Genomic DNA, 16,167 nt, shown 5'->3' on the forward strand with positions numbered 1-16,167 from the left:
TGATTTTCTAGTGCTGTAGAGAAAGGCCAGTTTAGTAGTGAGTGTATTTCGCAAAAGAAAAAGCAGGCGAGCACTTTGCTTTTTCCTTTGCGCATATGCAAGGTTGTTTCATGTTTTAAAGTTTGCATATCTTACGCAGGCTGCTTCAAGTTTAGCAAAAACTTTTAAATTTAGAGCAACACCAAAAATTATTTATTTAAACAAAATTTCTCCTTACATAAAGCAAAAATGTCTCCTCTAATCTTGTTTTAACGCTCTGCGCCTTGATTTCAATTTTATTTTTGGCGGTAAATTTATTTTAGTTATTCATTGCAAAACTGTATTGTTTTTGAAAACCAGAAATTGGTGATAATCTAAGAAAGCGTCAAACCTTGCCATCCCTCTGTCCCACAGTCGCTCTTTGGGTAGTAGCTAAGGATTTTAGTGTAGTAACTGCTCGTGCACCAGCAGCTCTTGAAGTAGACGTTAAACCTGCAGAAGGTGTAGGGAGGGTAAACGTTGAAATGGTGGGAGCAGTAGTACTTGTAGCCGTACGTATAATAATACGAACCGGCGTTGGCCGCCTGCATTAAACAAAATGCTGTGATTAGCAAAGTTTTTATTCAGGGAAATTGAAAGTTAAGGTTCCTTAAGCAAATTTATGGACTTAACCTTTACAGTTTTTAGACAAACTTCAAACAAAGTATATTTTTTATGTACTTGTTTAATCTAAACAATATTCAAAACACAACCAATTTCATTTCAAACCGGCGCTTCTCCTTACCAAGGTAAAAAAGGCAAACACGCGTGGTTGCTGATTATTTTTATTGGTTAAGCTCAATTTTAACCTCGCAGCAGCCGCAACCAGGATTCCCCGTAGTTGACAAATTCATTAGCAGGCTTCAATAGGTTGGGCTGCACACATGTTTTCTGTATTCTTAACTACGATAACCAGTATACCATACGTAAGTAAGTTGCTGAGCACCTGTGTTTAGAAAACCAAAACAGCCTTGAAGCTCTTTTTTTAATTGTTGAAAAACGTACTATACACAAATCGAAAATGGCTAATGAAAATACAACAACAAAAACAACAAGTTACGGGTTTTGTTTGAAATATTCAGCAATTTGTTTTATGTTTTACTTGTTTTAGTGCAATACCACAGGCGTTTTGTTTTCAAAAATAACTTTACAAAAATAGAAGAAAAAAGAACTGGAGAAAAAATTACGAGTTTTAGGCGATAAAACAGTGAGAAATCATTTAAAGGAATAAACATTTAAGGGGATACACTTAAACGCGCTTTATTATTAGCAGGCTCACTTCCCATCTGTCAACTGTGGGGAATAAAGTATAAAAGTCAAACAAACAACGCGTATATTTCTACTGAATTAGCCTAGAATTAGGCGGTATTTCCAACCAGTCAACAAAATCAAAACAGTCTCAATAATGGATTGTAGATTGTTGGTAAATTTATCGGGCCTTCAACACATCTAGCCTTGTGTAAGGACAAAAGCTGCCTTATATAAAATTTTCAAGTGCGTAGTGGTTAAACGAGGGGTGACACATTTTTCGATGCCGATAATTGTAACAGAGAAACATTGTTTTTTGCAAAAACTAAATTAATTTTTTTTTTGTTTTCTATTAAAAAGTCATTCAATTTTTTCCCAAAAATACAGCTTTTAGAAATACGTGGAGGGAAAATGAATTGTTTTAAAGCTAGCGACCTGAAAATTTTTTTAGTATGTTTTGTTGTTGCTAGGGTTGATTAAAATAGGCTTGCAAAAAATTGTGTCCCTCTTTTTGTTCAACTAATTACTCGCAATCATTCTCAGTGCCTTAACCAACGTCTGCTGGAACGAAAGAAAAAGCTATTATTTGATGGTTGCTTGAAATCGCGATTTAAACATTCAAGTTTACAATGTGCCTTTATCACCTGTCGGATCCACTTTAATCTGATTTTTATGTTAAGATAGTAAATTTTACCAGGGATACCAACTACCACAGTCGCACGTTATGCTATTATTGTTCCCTAACGTTACGACGCACAAACAGTTTTAAAGACCTTATGCGAACATTGAAAACAACAAAATTATGCCGTTGTTTTACGTCATGTTCGGGTTTTGATTTTTAAAAGCACATGAAAAATCTAAGGAATATATCAAATAAATTGAGTCGAAACTAGAAATGTTTTGGTAAAACTAAAAGCCCGATTACCAAATTGGCGCAAGAGACACCAATTATTATCACTATCGTTTAGGAGGCCAAGATTAGTGTTTTTTATAATTAAACACAACACGTGTAGTTCTAAAATCTAGACTGCGTATAGCAGTAGAAAGAAATGCGTCCCTACGGTCGTGGAATAGACAAATCTCTGTGCAATATAAATATAGCAAATTAAAATAAAAACACTAATTTTTGTTTGAAGCCGTACTTTATATACCTTTTGCCCAAACGCAATTGTTGTATCTACATCGGGGTAGACTTTTAAATAAATTGTATTTAGTGCTTAGCCGCAATATTTTTGTGATGTTTTTTGTTTCTTTTGTTTTCATATATCTCAATTGAAATATTTTTAGTATCAGAGCTGATATGCCCGGTGCTAAGTGATATAGTATCGGCACTCGTCCGATATTCTTGTGGTATCGGTGCTAATTTAATCCAACACGATATTGCAATTTGTTTTGCGAGCAAAAGTTGTTAACAGTCAAAAAAGATATTTCAAAATCGTTGTTCATCAACAACCAAGGGTAATTGGGCTTCTCAAAGCTCAAGATCACATTAACCTTGACAAAATGCCTACACACGTTTTAAGTTCGCCAATTTGACTTGTTTGGCCATCGTAGCAACGTTAATCGACTGCGCTTCCGTACTTCGCCCCAAATATCGGCAATCGGAATAAAACACGAAAGATAGAGAACCCTCTATAGTCACCAAAAGTATTACAGAGCTCTTGGTAACTAACCGTGTTACCGTCTATTTGTGATTTCATACTTGAAGCAATGCACCTGGATAAACGTTAGTTTTTCGCTACAGTTTTATCTGCAGTTGTTTGTTTTAGACCTAACGAGTCTAACTGTGAAGAAAAAAATGGTTTAGTGTCAAATCACGGGCTCGGGCATTTTACCACAATCTTCCCGGAAACGTTTCTGCAAATCATCGAAAAAAAACCCTGCAAAACGTGAAGAAAGGTGGCAAGAAATGCCACATAACGTTAGCACTAGTGTCATTTTCTAAAAGACGTTCAACATGCCAGTAACGTAAATTCATCGTTGGGTGACGTCATACTGCTGTGTCGTCCGAGGAAATCTATAGCTGTAAATTGACAGAAAATTTCTCCAGAGGTTTAGCAAGAGGCACAAAGCAAGGACGAAATAAGCGTCACTGCTTTCGAAAAAAATATTAACGAGAACTCACCGCAATGCAAGCCAGTAGAACGATCAGGATTCTCATCTTCTGCAAGTTTTCTTCCTCTTGTCTTCGAGTGAAAGACTGAAGATGGCTTATTGGTGCGGCGATTATATAGAGTATCGCGTGGCTTTGAAGAGGTGCTGTTTTTAACAACCAAGAAAAATATTTTTGGGGCCGCTGTTGGAGCACCGGACACCTGAGACGCAAAGCACTCTCGACAAATCGCGTCGTGGCCCTCATGCAAGCGCGTTCAGCTAACCTTCAAGTGTAGTTTCGTGCATGCCTGCCACTCTCGCCTGTCAATCATCCTGCATCTCGTCTGTGCTGTGAGCCGTTTGTCACATTGATCAAGGGTCTAATCGCGCAGTAATTGCTCTCGGGACGCAAAATTCCGCTAGGTTTGCGACATCTGAAGTTCCACCTGACGATTGTTGAAGAGCTCTCGTCCAGAGCCGACCTATTCCGTGACGATCGAATCGCTGAGGTTTGTATGTTTAAGCACTACCTGCCGATGAATCGAGAGCTCGCGCAACAATCAATTCCTCTCGTGCCGATGCAATGTTTTCAACTTGTTATGACGTTGACGATGATGTTGCTATGCCACGTGGTGCACACATGTCAAGGGCTAACTAGGAAAATCTACCGGTAATTTTCCACTGTGGTTGGATTCCGCTGACAGTTATCCAGACACTGCAAAAATGGATGCTCTCTTAATTAGTTGATGTCTGGATCGCATTTAAGTGAAATGCAGCACTAGGCTACAAAACAATACTATGACTATCAATATCATCACTGTTTACTTTGATGTAAATCATTCAACACACTAATAAAAGGTGATGTATTTAACTTATCTTTGTTTTTGTCTCAAGCTGTGTCTAAATCAAATAATTTTGTTAATAACGCTTCAGATGTGTAAGCAAATTATATAAGACCCATTTGTTTTTTTGTCCGATTGGGTTTTACAGTGTAAATTTCCGAACATCTACATTTTTCCTTGTGTGTTTCGTAAAATGCTTGCTGCACGTTAAGCCCCAAAGCTGTGTTTTAATTGTTTCAATGTGGTTCGCTACTTCGCACCTTGCAGTAGATACATTTTATTTTAGGCACCACAATTGGCGCTGTTTTCGAATTATCCGTGACGATCGAACCACTGAGGTTTGTCTGTTTTAAGCATAACCTGCCGATGAATCGAGAGCTCGGGCAGCAATCAATTGCTCTCGTGACGATGCAATGTTTTCCGGTTGTTATGACGTTGACGATGATGTTGCTATGTCACGTGGCTCACAGATGTCAAGCGCTAAATTGGAACTTACTGGTAATTTTCCACTGGGATGTATATCAATCAAAGCAGCACTTAGAGTGTATTCGGGTTTTGATTTACCACCTTAGCTTGCCCTGTTAACACGAATTTAGGCACTTTACAACTACTCCTATCTCACATATTTATGGAACATTTCTTTACGACAAACAGTTAACCTAAAGTCTTTTTAAAAACCCAGTTTAAAAACCTGGGTATGCGTGTGTATGAAGATGGAATTATCTAATTTGATAGGCGCATTATTTCGCTTTAAAAAATACATTTTAATGTTTTTAACAATAGTTTATAAAATAAAGTGTTTTTTATCTTGTGTCGATCTTAAACGTATTGTTTAGGTATCACTAATCAGTAACCTGCACTTGATAATTTCGGGGACTTTGGCAAGTTCTGAACGTTTTAAAATAAATGTAGCAATTATTTTAGCGAAACCGGAAGAAAATACCCTGGTCTGTGTCTGAATTGGTTAGCAAGTATTCAAACACGCCACCTAGCAGCACAAAGATAATTTAGCAACTGTTACATTTGGCGTTTTTGTTTAAACTTTAGTTGAAATCACTTTTCGGAAAAGCAGCTTTATGTATTGCGAAGTAGTAATGTTCTTACAACATATCTCCCTTTAAATTTTGTTTTATTCTGTATTTTCTGTTGGAGAAAACGAAATTTAAATATAGTTGTTTTTATTCAATTTTCGAGTCATAAATAATATGACTATAGGCCTATCACTTTGCCTCCACTCCAATGCATATTGGCCAAATAGGTGTTTTAGTTTGTATTTATTAAAGGAGGAATTAAAATATTATCTTAAATGTGCATTTGTTCTGAATATGCTAAAATATATTCAAAATAAAGCGGCTACTTTTTAACATACCCGTGTATGGCAAAGATTATTTAGATATTAGTAGGTTTTCTGCAACATATCAGATTTCATGTTGTGCTAAACGGGCTTGAAATGGTTAACTTTTGCATACGCAATAAACTCCTAGATTCAATGTAGAGTAACTAAATCATGAAACTTCATTAGGAACATTTTGGTTTATAATTTTTGGCAGTTGAAAAATATTTGTATAATTTTAAGCGCTTAGCATATTTTCAGACAAAACTGCATAAACGTTATTGCTACACTTCATAAATAATATTGTTGCAAAGTTGTATTCAGGTGAAAAGTCAAACAAGGATAAGCATCGATGAAGAATACCGCTCGATTTTTTGGTTGCGGGGGAGCTGGAAAGGATTGTCTGGCGAGCGGTGATATAGGCAGCTAGTTGAAGAATTTGTGGAAAGTTGCAGTTCGGGACGGGCGCAAGTGGGTCGGGCTTTGCGGTGAGGGGCAGCCAAAGGGCTTTCGGACAAATTCGGGTTTGCAAAAGGTTTATTTTGTTTCCAAAACTGTCTGCGCAACGTTGTTCAGCAGCTAGCTAGCTAGCAGCAAGCAGTTTCACCTTAGGCTCGATTGTTACGTCATAATGCCCTGGAAGGTGGCGAGATTCGTATGCGCTAATGCATTAGGGAAAAAGGCCGGTTCAGTATTGGGAGTTTTTTTCTTTGCGATTAGGAGCGTTTATTGGTTTTTGTTTAGTTGTTTATGTTCGACACAATAAGTCAAAATTTCAAAGTGTTAAACCAAGTTGCGCTTTATTGTTGCTAAAGGGAAAAATAGTTAGAGCTCTAGATTTTATCACATTTTAGTCGCCATCGAAAATGGGCAAGTTGTTCGAGGGTGCTAACAAACATAAAATGAATGTTGATACTCCTGTTTTATCCTATATCATTAGCAGTATTTCCTGAAATCAAACAAAACCGTCTGCCCAAAAAAGTCAACTTGAAACAAACACAATTTAATGTTGTTATTTTTGTTTTATTTTTCCGCAACGATGTTGGAAATCAAGTGAAGGTTTATTAAGTAAGCCATCACAATTCTAATTGGCACTACGTTTCCGAACATCGTCTGCTGGTTGACGGTATACTCAGCAGAACCTGTAGCGACCTCCGTAGCAAGACAGGCGGTATCTGTAGGTACGGCTGAAAGAAAACAACAAGGATTAGGTACAAACCAAATATCAGCTTAAAAATTCCAAAACGGTTTGCGGTTGAATTCTATTGATATGTGTGCCGCAATTTTTCGTTAGAATGGATAGAAGACAATTAACTATATACTAAATGTAAAAAACGCTTCATAAAACGGAATAACCTAAGATTAAAAAACAAAAAAGTTTTGCAAACCTTAACGTAACATAACGACAACATTTTCCAAATTACATTACGTAAAGGGCTAGATTCCAATTTGTTTACATGGGTGCAAAATAGTTAAGACCATAATACTCTCCATCCGAAAGAGATCGTCTTCATAGAACAGAAACACTAAACTATTGCCAATCTTATTGCAACGGGAAAACAGCAGGAAAGGTGAAATCAATCTAATTGCAATTAAGTAAATGGCGACTTACCAGTAAGAGCGGTACTTGTAGCGGTAGGTGCAGCCGCTTGGATAGCAGATGCTCCACTTGTAGTAGTTGCCGAAGCAGAAGCCGGGGAAGCAGTACCTGGCGATCTTGCATTTGTAACAGCACGAATAATGCTGAACCAAAGCGGGCAAGTCGGTTTGCCAGCACTCGTCGAACTTGGCAAGGATCTCTTCATCCCTGTATTTGTTCAATGCAGCGAGATATCTGGTGAGGAGTGTGGTGACCTCATCGGGCAAGGTTTCGCCGAACATGAACTTCAGCATGCTCGTGTAACGACCAATTTGAACTTGAATGGCCTGGAAAGTGCAGTTTCCAAATAAAAACTGGCTCGTTGAATAAAAGGCATTCGCACAGTTTTGCCCAGCGTATGGTGTAGCACTTTTATTTGCGAGTGACCAAAAAACTGAAATCAAGTCCAATGAACGCAGAATATTTGTGCAATATTTACTTAATCAACACCGTGTAAATATAATAATACGTTAGACCCCTTATTACTCACATCGTCAACGGCCTTCTTAAGACATTCGCGTTGTGCGTCGCGTTTTCCTTCCAACTTTGTCTGATATTCACCGATTGCCGTAGTTCTGTCAGTAAGACACGTTGAGTACTTGGTTTTGACGTCTTCGATGTAGCCTTCAAGACGCAGTTTGTAGGCGTCGCGTTTTGCGTTGAAGTCTGTCTCGGCATCGTCACGGTAACCCTTGAGCTTTTCCTCGTATTCTGTCACTTTGCCGTCAACCAAACCTTCCAATTCGCTCTTTTTAGCGTCAACCTCTGTTTGCTGCTCGGTCGTCAGCTCCTTGGAATTGTTGCTGCAAAGTCAAATAATAACAGTTTAAGCAATTTCAATTAAAAAGTAGTTGATTTTCAGATTTCTGATAACAAGTAGTTGATTTTTGTAAAACAAAGCTCAAGTGATGTTCGAACCAAAGAACGTCGGAATGGGGACACAAGCAAACTGGAATGAGTTCGAAACTTGGTGAAAGAACGATGTGCTAATGCGGCGATGAAGAAAGCAACTTACATGCAATAGTAGTGGTTGATCAATTGGTTGACTTCCCACTCGTCACGAGCCTCGACCACTTCGCGATACTTAGTGGAGTAAGTTGCATGGATACCCTCCCACTTGAGCTTCCAAGCGTCGAACAAGCCTTGGATTTTAGTGATTGCGTCGTCCTTTGCTGTTGTCATATCCTTAACGGCATCGTCTGCTGTTGGGTTAACTGCGTCTGTAAATAGAAGCACAAGTCAAAACAAAATTCATGGCAATATAAGTGTAAACATTGTGCTCCTAAAGAGAAGCCATGGATAGCCGACATTCAAAAAGTGGTTAAAAATCTATCAAAAGGCGACAAATCGTATTAAACGGCTTTCATGAAAAAGTTTCATAGTTCCTTTAAAAGTCAATTATTGCTTTTGTATGGCAATAAAAACGTAACTAAAAACAAGGTACAGTATAAATTATTCAAGTTTCGTTTAAAAACTAAACAGAAAGTATCGCATGGTTTACTTACCAACGTCGCAAGTCTTCAGGCCAGTGTAGCTGACTTTACGCCATCTGTAGCAGAATGGGCCGATGGAGTATGAGCGGACACAATAACTGCTCTTGAAGCAGTACCAGTTTCTCAGACTGCGACTTTAAACGAAATTAACATTGAGTGGATATTATCTACTGAATTACAACAGGTTTTTAGAAATAATTTACGTGTTTAACATTCTGGTAAGAGTTTGTCAATTGTAATAACTTTTGTGGCACTTAACCCTTTTCGTATAGGCAGGTTCATATTGACCGTATGAATATTTTGAATAGACAATATAATTATGTAGAAAAAAGTACTAGAAATTGTGGAACACGTTTGTTGATATATTTAGTATTTTGTAAAATAGCATTGTTTTATTTATTATTGTGCGATATTCTGTTTAGTTTTGCAGAATCAAAGCACTCACCATCCATGATAGTAGCTACGCTTGTAGAATTTGAGGTAACAATTGGTGAGGAAGCATCTGTAGGCGCAAGAGTAGTACATGACAAGCTTATCCTTATTTTCGTTCAGCTTGGTTTCGTATTCATCCGCCCAACCAGTGATCTTAGCAGTTTCGTCATCGCTGTACTTGGTAATGGCAGCTTCAATCACCTCGTCGGTCAAATGTGTTTCCGTGTCCAACTTTTCTGTAAATTGTTGCATTGCAATGACATGAGCAGTTATCGCATTGTAAGTTGCTCGACGTCCAACCTACCGTGAGCGCGTTCAAGGGAGCAACGAAGAGCCGCCTTCTTCTGTTCAAGGATTTTGTTGTGGTATTCGGTGAACTTCGTCTTGTAGTCGGTCACCTTTTGAGCCAGGGCGGACGTGTACTCACTGATCTTGGTGTTCCTTGTGTTAAGGCATTCGACGGCACTGCAACCAATATTTGACGGTTTGAATGGCATATAAAAAGGTACTGTGTTTGCTAAATTATAGCACTTGATTTGTCGAGATTAAAATCGTTTTCCACATATCTTGACGTTTACTTAACACTGTGATATATTTATAAACAACTATATGGAATTGCCAGAATGTGCCAAAAAATGTCCTACGGTAATGACTACGTTATCACACATATTAAATTTAAACTTTTTAAAATGCCAAATGCAATCGCAGTAAGATTATTGTTGCATATGTTTGGTATTTAGAATTTTTAAGTGAATAAGTATCGAAGGTTTCCAACCGTGAGACCAACTCCTTGTGGTAATCTTCAACCGCTGTTTTCTTTGCCGCAAGAGCAGTGCCATAATCGCTTTTTGCTTTTGTGACTTTACCGTCGATATCTTCGTTGTAGAGTCTTATCTTTTCATCCCTTTCGTCGCGAAGTGTTTGTTTATCCGCCTCCTCTTCTTTGGCACTGTTAGAAAGAAAAAAACATTATTACAAGGTTTTGTGAATCTTTTTTGTGAAAAAAACAAATAAACATCAAACTGGATCTTTAACAGAAAAAGAAATTTAGCAAAAATTAATGCATCAGGCAGTTTATTGGCCGTACGAAAATTCGAGTTTGTATGTTTTTTTGTTTAAAATTTTTTAGGCTAATGTTCACCAACAAACATTTCGGACTGTCGTTTTAGCTTTTAAACCAGTGGTTCCCAAACATGTTTGGCTCGCTGCACCCAAAAAAGTCTTAAGTATTTCGCGGCACACTTTTAACAGAAAACAATAGAGTAATCTTAAAATCGCCCTTAACACACGAACTATATGTAAAAGTCTCAAAATTATTAGTTTGTAATGGATAGTGCGTATTTAAGTGTAAAATGATTGTGTATATGCCTATTTGTAATACAAATACTTATTACTAAATCATGAAATGTTAATATAAAGAACGTCTAATTACTCAATCAAGTATTTGTAATATGTTTCAATGTGATTCTTGAAGGCATCTTTGTAGAGGCCGGCACGCTTGTCTAAGTCGGCTTCCCAGTCGGTTTTACGCGAGTCCATCTCTCCAGTGATCCTAGTGTACTCAGTTGAAAGTTCTCCTTCCATTTCTGTTTTGACTTCGTCGACGGTTTTTTCTGCAAAACAATGGTGATTTTCAGACGGAGAAGCATTACCAAGCTAATACCCTGCATTAAAGAATAACGTTAAGCTTTTTGCATTCATAAACAGCTTCAACTTACAAGACAAACTTAACTGCTAGATTTTTGACGGTAATGAATAAATAATAAATAAAAGGGGTGGGGCACTGCTAGATTTAGCACTTGCAGATTATTGCGTCATAATTAAATAAAAACAATGTGGTTTCGAGGGGCGCAAGAGAGTGTTGCCAACAAGGGAGCGGCGAAATGTGCAGCCAACTGAACAACTCGGTGGAAATCTGTTTTTGGGCTGGATGCCGGAGGGTAATTCGTGGTGGCTATGCGAGGCCAAAGAGTTCCCGAACGAATTTATGCGAGGCAACTTCGCAAAAGTTTTATTTTGTCTCCCAAAACCTATGCGCAACGTTGTTCAACAGCTGTCTAGCAGTAACAGTTGACCTAAAGTGCGAGTATTACGTCACAATGCCGTGTAAGGTGGCGTGATTTTCTAGTGCTGTAGAGAAAAAGGCCAGTTTAGTAGTGAGTGTATTTCGCAAAAGAAAAAGCAGGCGAGCACTTTTTCCTTTGCGCATATGCAAGGTTGTTTCATGTTTTAAAGTTTGCATATCTTACGCAGGCTGCTTAAAGTTTAGCAAAAACTTTTAAATTTAGAGCAACACCAAAAATTATTTATTTAAACAAAATTTCTCCTTACATAAAGCAAAAATGTCTCCTCTAATCTTGTTTTAACGCTCTGCGCCTTGATTTCATTCTTATTTTTGGCGGTAATTAATTTTAGTTATTCATTGCAAAACTGTATTGTTTTTGAAAACCAGAAATTGGTGATAATCTAAGAAAGCGTCAAACCTTGCCATCCCTCTGTCCCACAGTCGCTCTTTGGGTAGTAGCTAAGGATTTTAGTGTAGTAACTGCTCGTGCACCAGCAGCTCTTGAAGTAGACGTTAAACCTCCAGAAGGTGTAGGGAGGGTAAACGTTGAAATGGTGGGAGCAGTAGTACTTGTAGCCGTACGTATAATAATACGAACCGGCGTTGGCCGCCTGCATTAAACAAAATGCTGTGATTAGCAAAGTTTTTATTCAGGGAAATTGAAAGTTAAGGTTCCTTGAGCAAATTTATGGACTTAACCTTTACAGTTTTCAGACAAACTTTAAACAAAGTATATTTTTTATGTATTTGTTTAATCTAAACAATATTCAAAACACAACCAATTTCATTTCAAACCGGCGCTTCTCCTTACCAAGGTAAAAAAGGCAAACACGCGTGGTTGCTGATAATTTTTATTGGTTAAGCTCAATTTTAACCTCGCAGCAGCCGCAACCAGGATTCCCCGTAGTTGACAAATTCATTAGCAGGCTTCAATAGGTTGGGCTGCACACATGTTTTCTGTATTCTTAACTAAGATAACCAGTATACCATACGTAAGTAAGTTGCTGAGCACATGTGTTTAGAAAACCAAAACAGCCTTGAAGCTCTTTTTTTAATTGTTGAAAAACGTACTATACACAAATCGAAAATGGCTAATGAAAATACAACAACAAAAACAACAAGTTACGGGTTTTGTTTGAAATATTCAGCAATTTGTTTTATGTTTTACTTGTTTTAGTGCAATACCACAGGCGTTTTGTTTTCAAAAAGAATTTTACATCAATAGAAGAAAAAAGAACTGAAGAAAAAATTACGAGTTTTAGGCGATAAAACAGTGAGAAATCATTTAAAGGAATAAACATTTAAGGGGATACACTTAAACGCGCTTTATTATTAGCAGGCTCACTTCCCATCTGTCAACTGTGGGGAATAAAGTATAAAAGTCAAACAAACAACGCGTATATTTCTACTGAATTCGCCTAGAATTAGGCGGTATTTCCAACCACTCAACAAAATCAAAACAGTCTCAATAATGGATTGTAGATTGTTGGTAAATTTATCGGGCCTTCAACACATCTAGCCTTGTGTAAGGACAAAAGCTGCCTTATATAAAATTTTCAAGTGCGTAGTGGTTAAACGAGGGGTGACACATTTTTCGATGCCGATAATTGTAACAGAGAAACATTGTTTTTTGCAAAAACTAAATTAATTTTTTTTTTGTTTTCTATTAAAAAGTCATTCAATTTTTTCCCAAAAATACAGCTTTTAGAAATACGTGGAGGGAAAATCAATTGTTTTAAAGCTAGCGACCTGAAATTTTTTTTAGTATGTTTTGTTGTTGCTAGGGTTGATTAAAATAGGCTTGCAAAAAATTGTGTCCCTCTTTTTGTTCAACTAATTACTCGCAATCATTCTCAGTGCCTTAACCAACGTCTGCTGGAACGAAAGAAAAAGCTATTATTTGATGGTTGCTTGAAATCGCGATTTAAACATTCAAGTTTACAATGTGCCTTTATCACCTGTCGGATCCACTTTAATCTGATTTTTATGTTAAGATAGTAAATTTTACCAGGGATACCAACTACCACAGTCGCACGTTATGCTATTATTGTTCCCTAACGTTACGACGCACAAACAGTTTTAAAGACCTTATGCGAACATTGAAAACAACAAAATTATGCCGTTGTTTTACGTCATGTTCGGGTTTTGATTTTTAAAAGCACATGAAAAATCTAAGGAATATATCAAATAAATTGAGTCGAAACTAGAAATGTTTTGGTAAAACTAAAAGCCCGATTACCAAATTGGCGCAAGAGACACCAATTATTATCACTATCGTTTAGGAGGCCAAGATTAGTGTTTTTTATAATTAAACACAACACGTGTAGTTCTAAAATCTAGACTGCGTATAGCAGTAGAAAGAAATGCGTCCCTACGGTCGTGGAATAGACAAATCTCTGTGCAATATAAATATAGTAAATTAAAATAAAAACACTAATTTTTGTTTGAAGCCGTACTTTATATACCTTTTGCCCAAACGCAATTCTTGTATCTACATCGGGGTAGACTTTTAAATAAATTGTATTTAGTGCTTAGCCGCAATATTTTTGTGATGTTTTTTGTTTCTTTTGTTTTCATATATCTCAATTGAAATATTTTTAGTATCAGAGCTGATATGCCCGGTGCTAAGTGATATAGTATCGGCACTCGTCCGATATTCTTGTGGTATCGGTGCTAATTTAATCCAACACGATATTGCAATTTGTTTTGCGAGCAAAAGTTGTTAACAGTCAAAAAAGATATTTCAAAATCGTTGTTCATCAACAACCAAGGGTAATTGGGCTTCTCAAAGCGCAAGATCACATTAACCTTGACAAAATGCCTACACACGTTTTAAGTTCGCCAATTTGACTTGTTTGGCCATCGTAGCAACGTTAATCGACTGCGCTTCCGTACTTCGCCCCAAATATCGGCAATCGGAATAAAACACGAAAGATAGAGAACCCTCTATAGTCACCAAAAGTATTACAGAGCTCTTGGCAACTAACCGTGTTACCGTCTATTTGTGATTTCATACTTGAAGCAATGCACCTGGATAAACGTTAGTTTTTCTCTACAGTTTTATCTGCAGTTGTTTGTTTTAGACCTAACGAGTCTAACTGTGAAGAAAAAAATGGTTTAGTGTCAAATCACGGGCTCGGGCATTTTACCACAATCTTCCCGGAAACGTTTCTGCAAATCATCGAAAAAAAACCTGCAAAACGTGAAGAAAGGTGGCAAGAAATGCCACATAACGTTAGCACTAGTGTCCTTTTCTAAAAGACGTTCAACATGGCAGTAACGTAAATTCATCGTTGGGTGACGTCATACTGCTGTGTCGTCCGAGGAAATCTATAGCTGTAAATTGACAGAAAATTTCTCCAGAGGTTTAGCAAGAGGCACAAAGCAAGGACGAAATAAGCGTCACTGCTTTCGAAAAAAATATTAACGAGAACTCACCGCAATGCAAGCCAGTAGAACGATCAGGATTCTCATCTTCTGCAAGTTCTCTTCCTCTTGTCTTCGAGTGAAAGACTGAAGATGGCTTATTGGTGCGGCGATTATATAGAGTATCGCGTGGCTTTGAAGAGGTGCTGTTTTTAACAACCAGGCAAAATATTTTGTGGCCGCTGTTGGAGCACCGGACACCTGAGACGCAAAGCACTCTCGACAAATCGCGTCGTGGCCCTCATGCAAGCGCGTTCAGCTAACCTTCAAGTGTAGTTTCGTGCATGCCTGCCACTCTCGCCTGTCAATCATCCTGCATATCGTCTGTGCTGTGAGCCGTTTGTCACATTGATCAAGGGTCTAATCGCGCAGTAATTGCTCTCGGGACGCAAAATTCCGCTAGGTTTGCGACATCTGAAGTTCCACCTGACGATTGTTGAAGAGCTCTCGTCCAGAGCCGACCGATTCCGTGACGATCGAATCGCTGAGGTTTGTATGTTTAAGCACTACCTGCCGATGAATCGAGAGCTCGCGCAACAATCAATTCCTCTCGTGCCGATGCAATGTTTTCAACTTGTTATGACGTTGACGATGATGTTGCTATGCCACGTGGTGCACACATGTCAAGGGCTAACTAGGAAAATCTACCGGTAATTTTCCACTGTGGTTGGATTCCGCTGACAGTTATCCAGACACTGCAAAAATGGATGCTCTCTTAATTAGTTGATGTCTGGATCGCATTTAAGTGAAATGCAGCACTAGGCTACAAAACAATACTATGACTATCAATATCATCACTGTTTACTTTGATGTAAATCATTCAACACACTAATAAAAGGTGATGTATTTAACTTATCTTTGTTTTTGTCTTAAGCTGTGTCTAAATCAAATAATTTTGTTAATAACGCTTCAGATGTGTAAGCAAATTATATAAGACCCATTTGTTTTTTTGTCCGATTGGGTTTTACAGTGTAAATTTCCGAACATCTACATTTTTCCTTGTGTGTTTCGTAAAATGCTTGCTGCACGTTAAGCCCCAAAGCTGTGTTTTAATTGTTTCAATGTGGTTCGCTACTTCGCACCTTGCAGTAGATACATTTTATTTTAGGCACCACAATTGGCGCTGTTTTCGAATTATCCGTGACGATCGAACCACTGAGGTTTGTCTGTTTTAAGCATAACCTGCCGATGAATCGAGAGCTCGGGCAGCAATCAATTGCTCTCGTGACGATGCAATGTTTTCCGGTTGTTATGACGTTGACGATGAGGTTGCTATGTCACGTGGCTCACAGATGTCAAGCGCTAAATTGGAACTTACTGGTAATTTTCCACTGGGATGTATATCAATCAAAGCAGCACTTAGAGTGTATTCGGGTTTTGATTTACCACCTTAGCTTGCCCTGTTAACACGAATTTAGGCACTTTACAACTACTCCTATCTCACATATTTATGGAACATTTCTTTACGACAAACAGTTAACCTAAAGTCTTTTTAAAAACCCAGTTTAAAAACCTGGGTATGCGTGTGTATGAAGATGGAATTATCTAATTTGATAGGCGCATTATTTCGCTTTAAA

The sequence above is a fragment of the Ascidiella aspersa genome, chromosome 3 (assembly GCF_963924565.1).
Source record: "Ascidiella aspersa chromosome 3, kaAscAspe10.2, whole genome shotgun sequence".
Classification (NCBI taxonomy): domain Eukaryota; kingdom Metazoa; phylum Chordata; class Ascidiacea; order Phlebobranchia; family Ascidiidae; genus Ascidiella; species Ascidiella aspersa.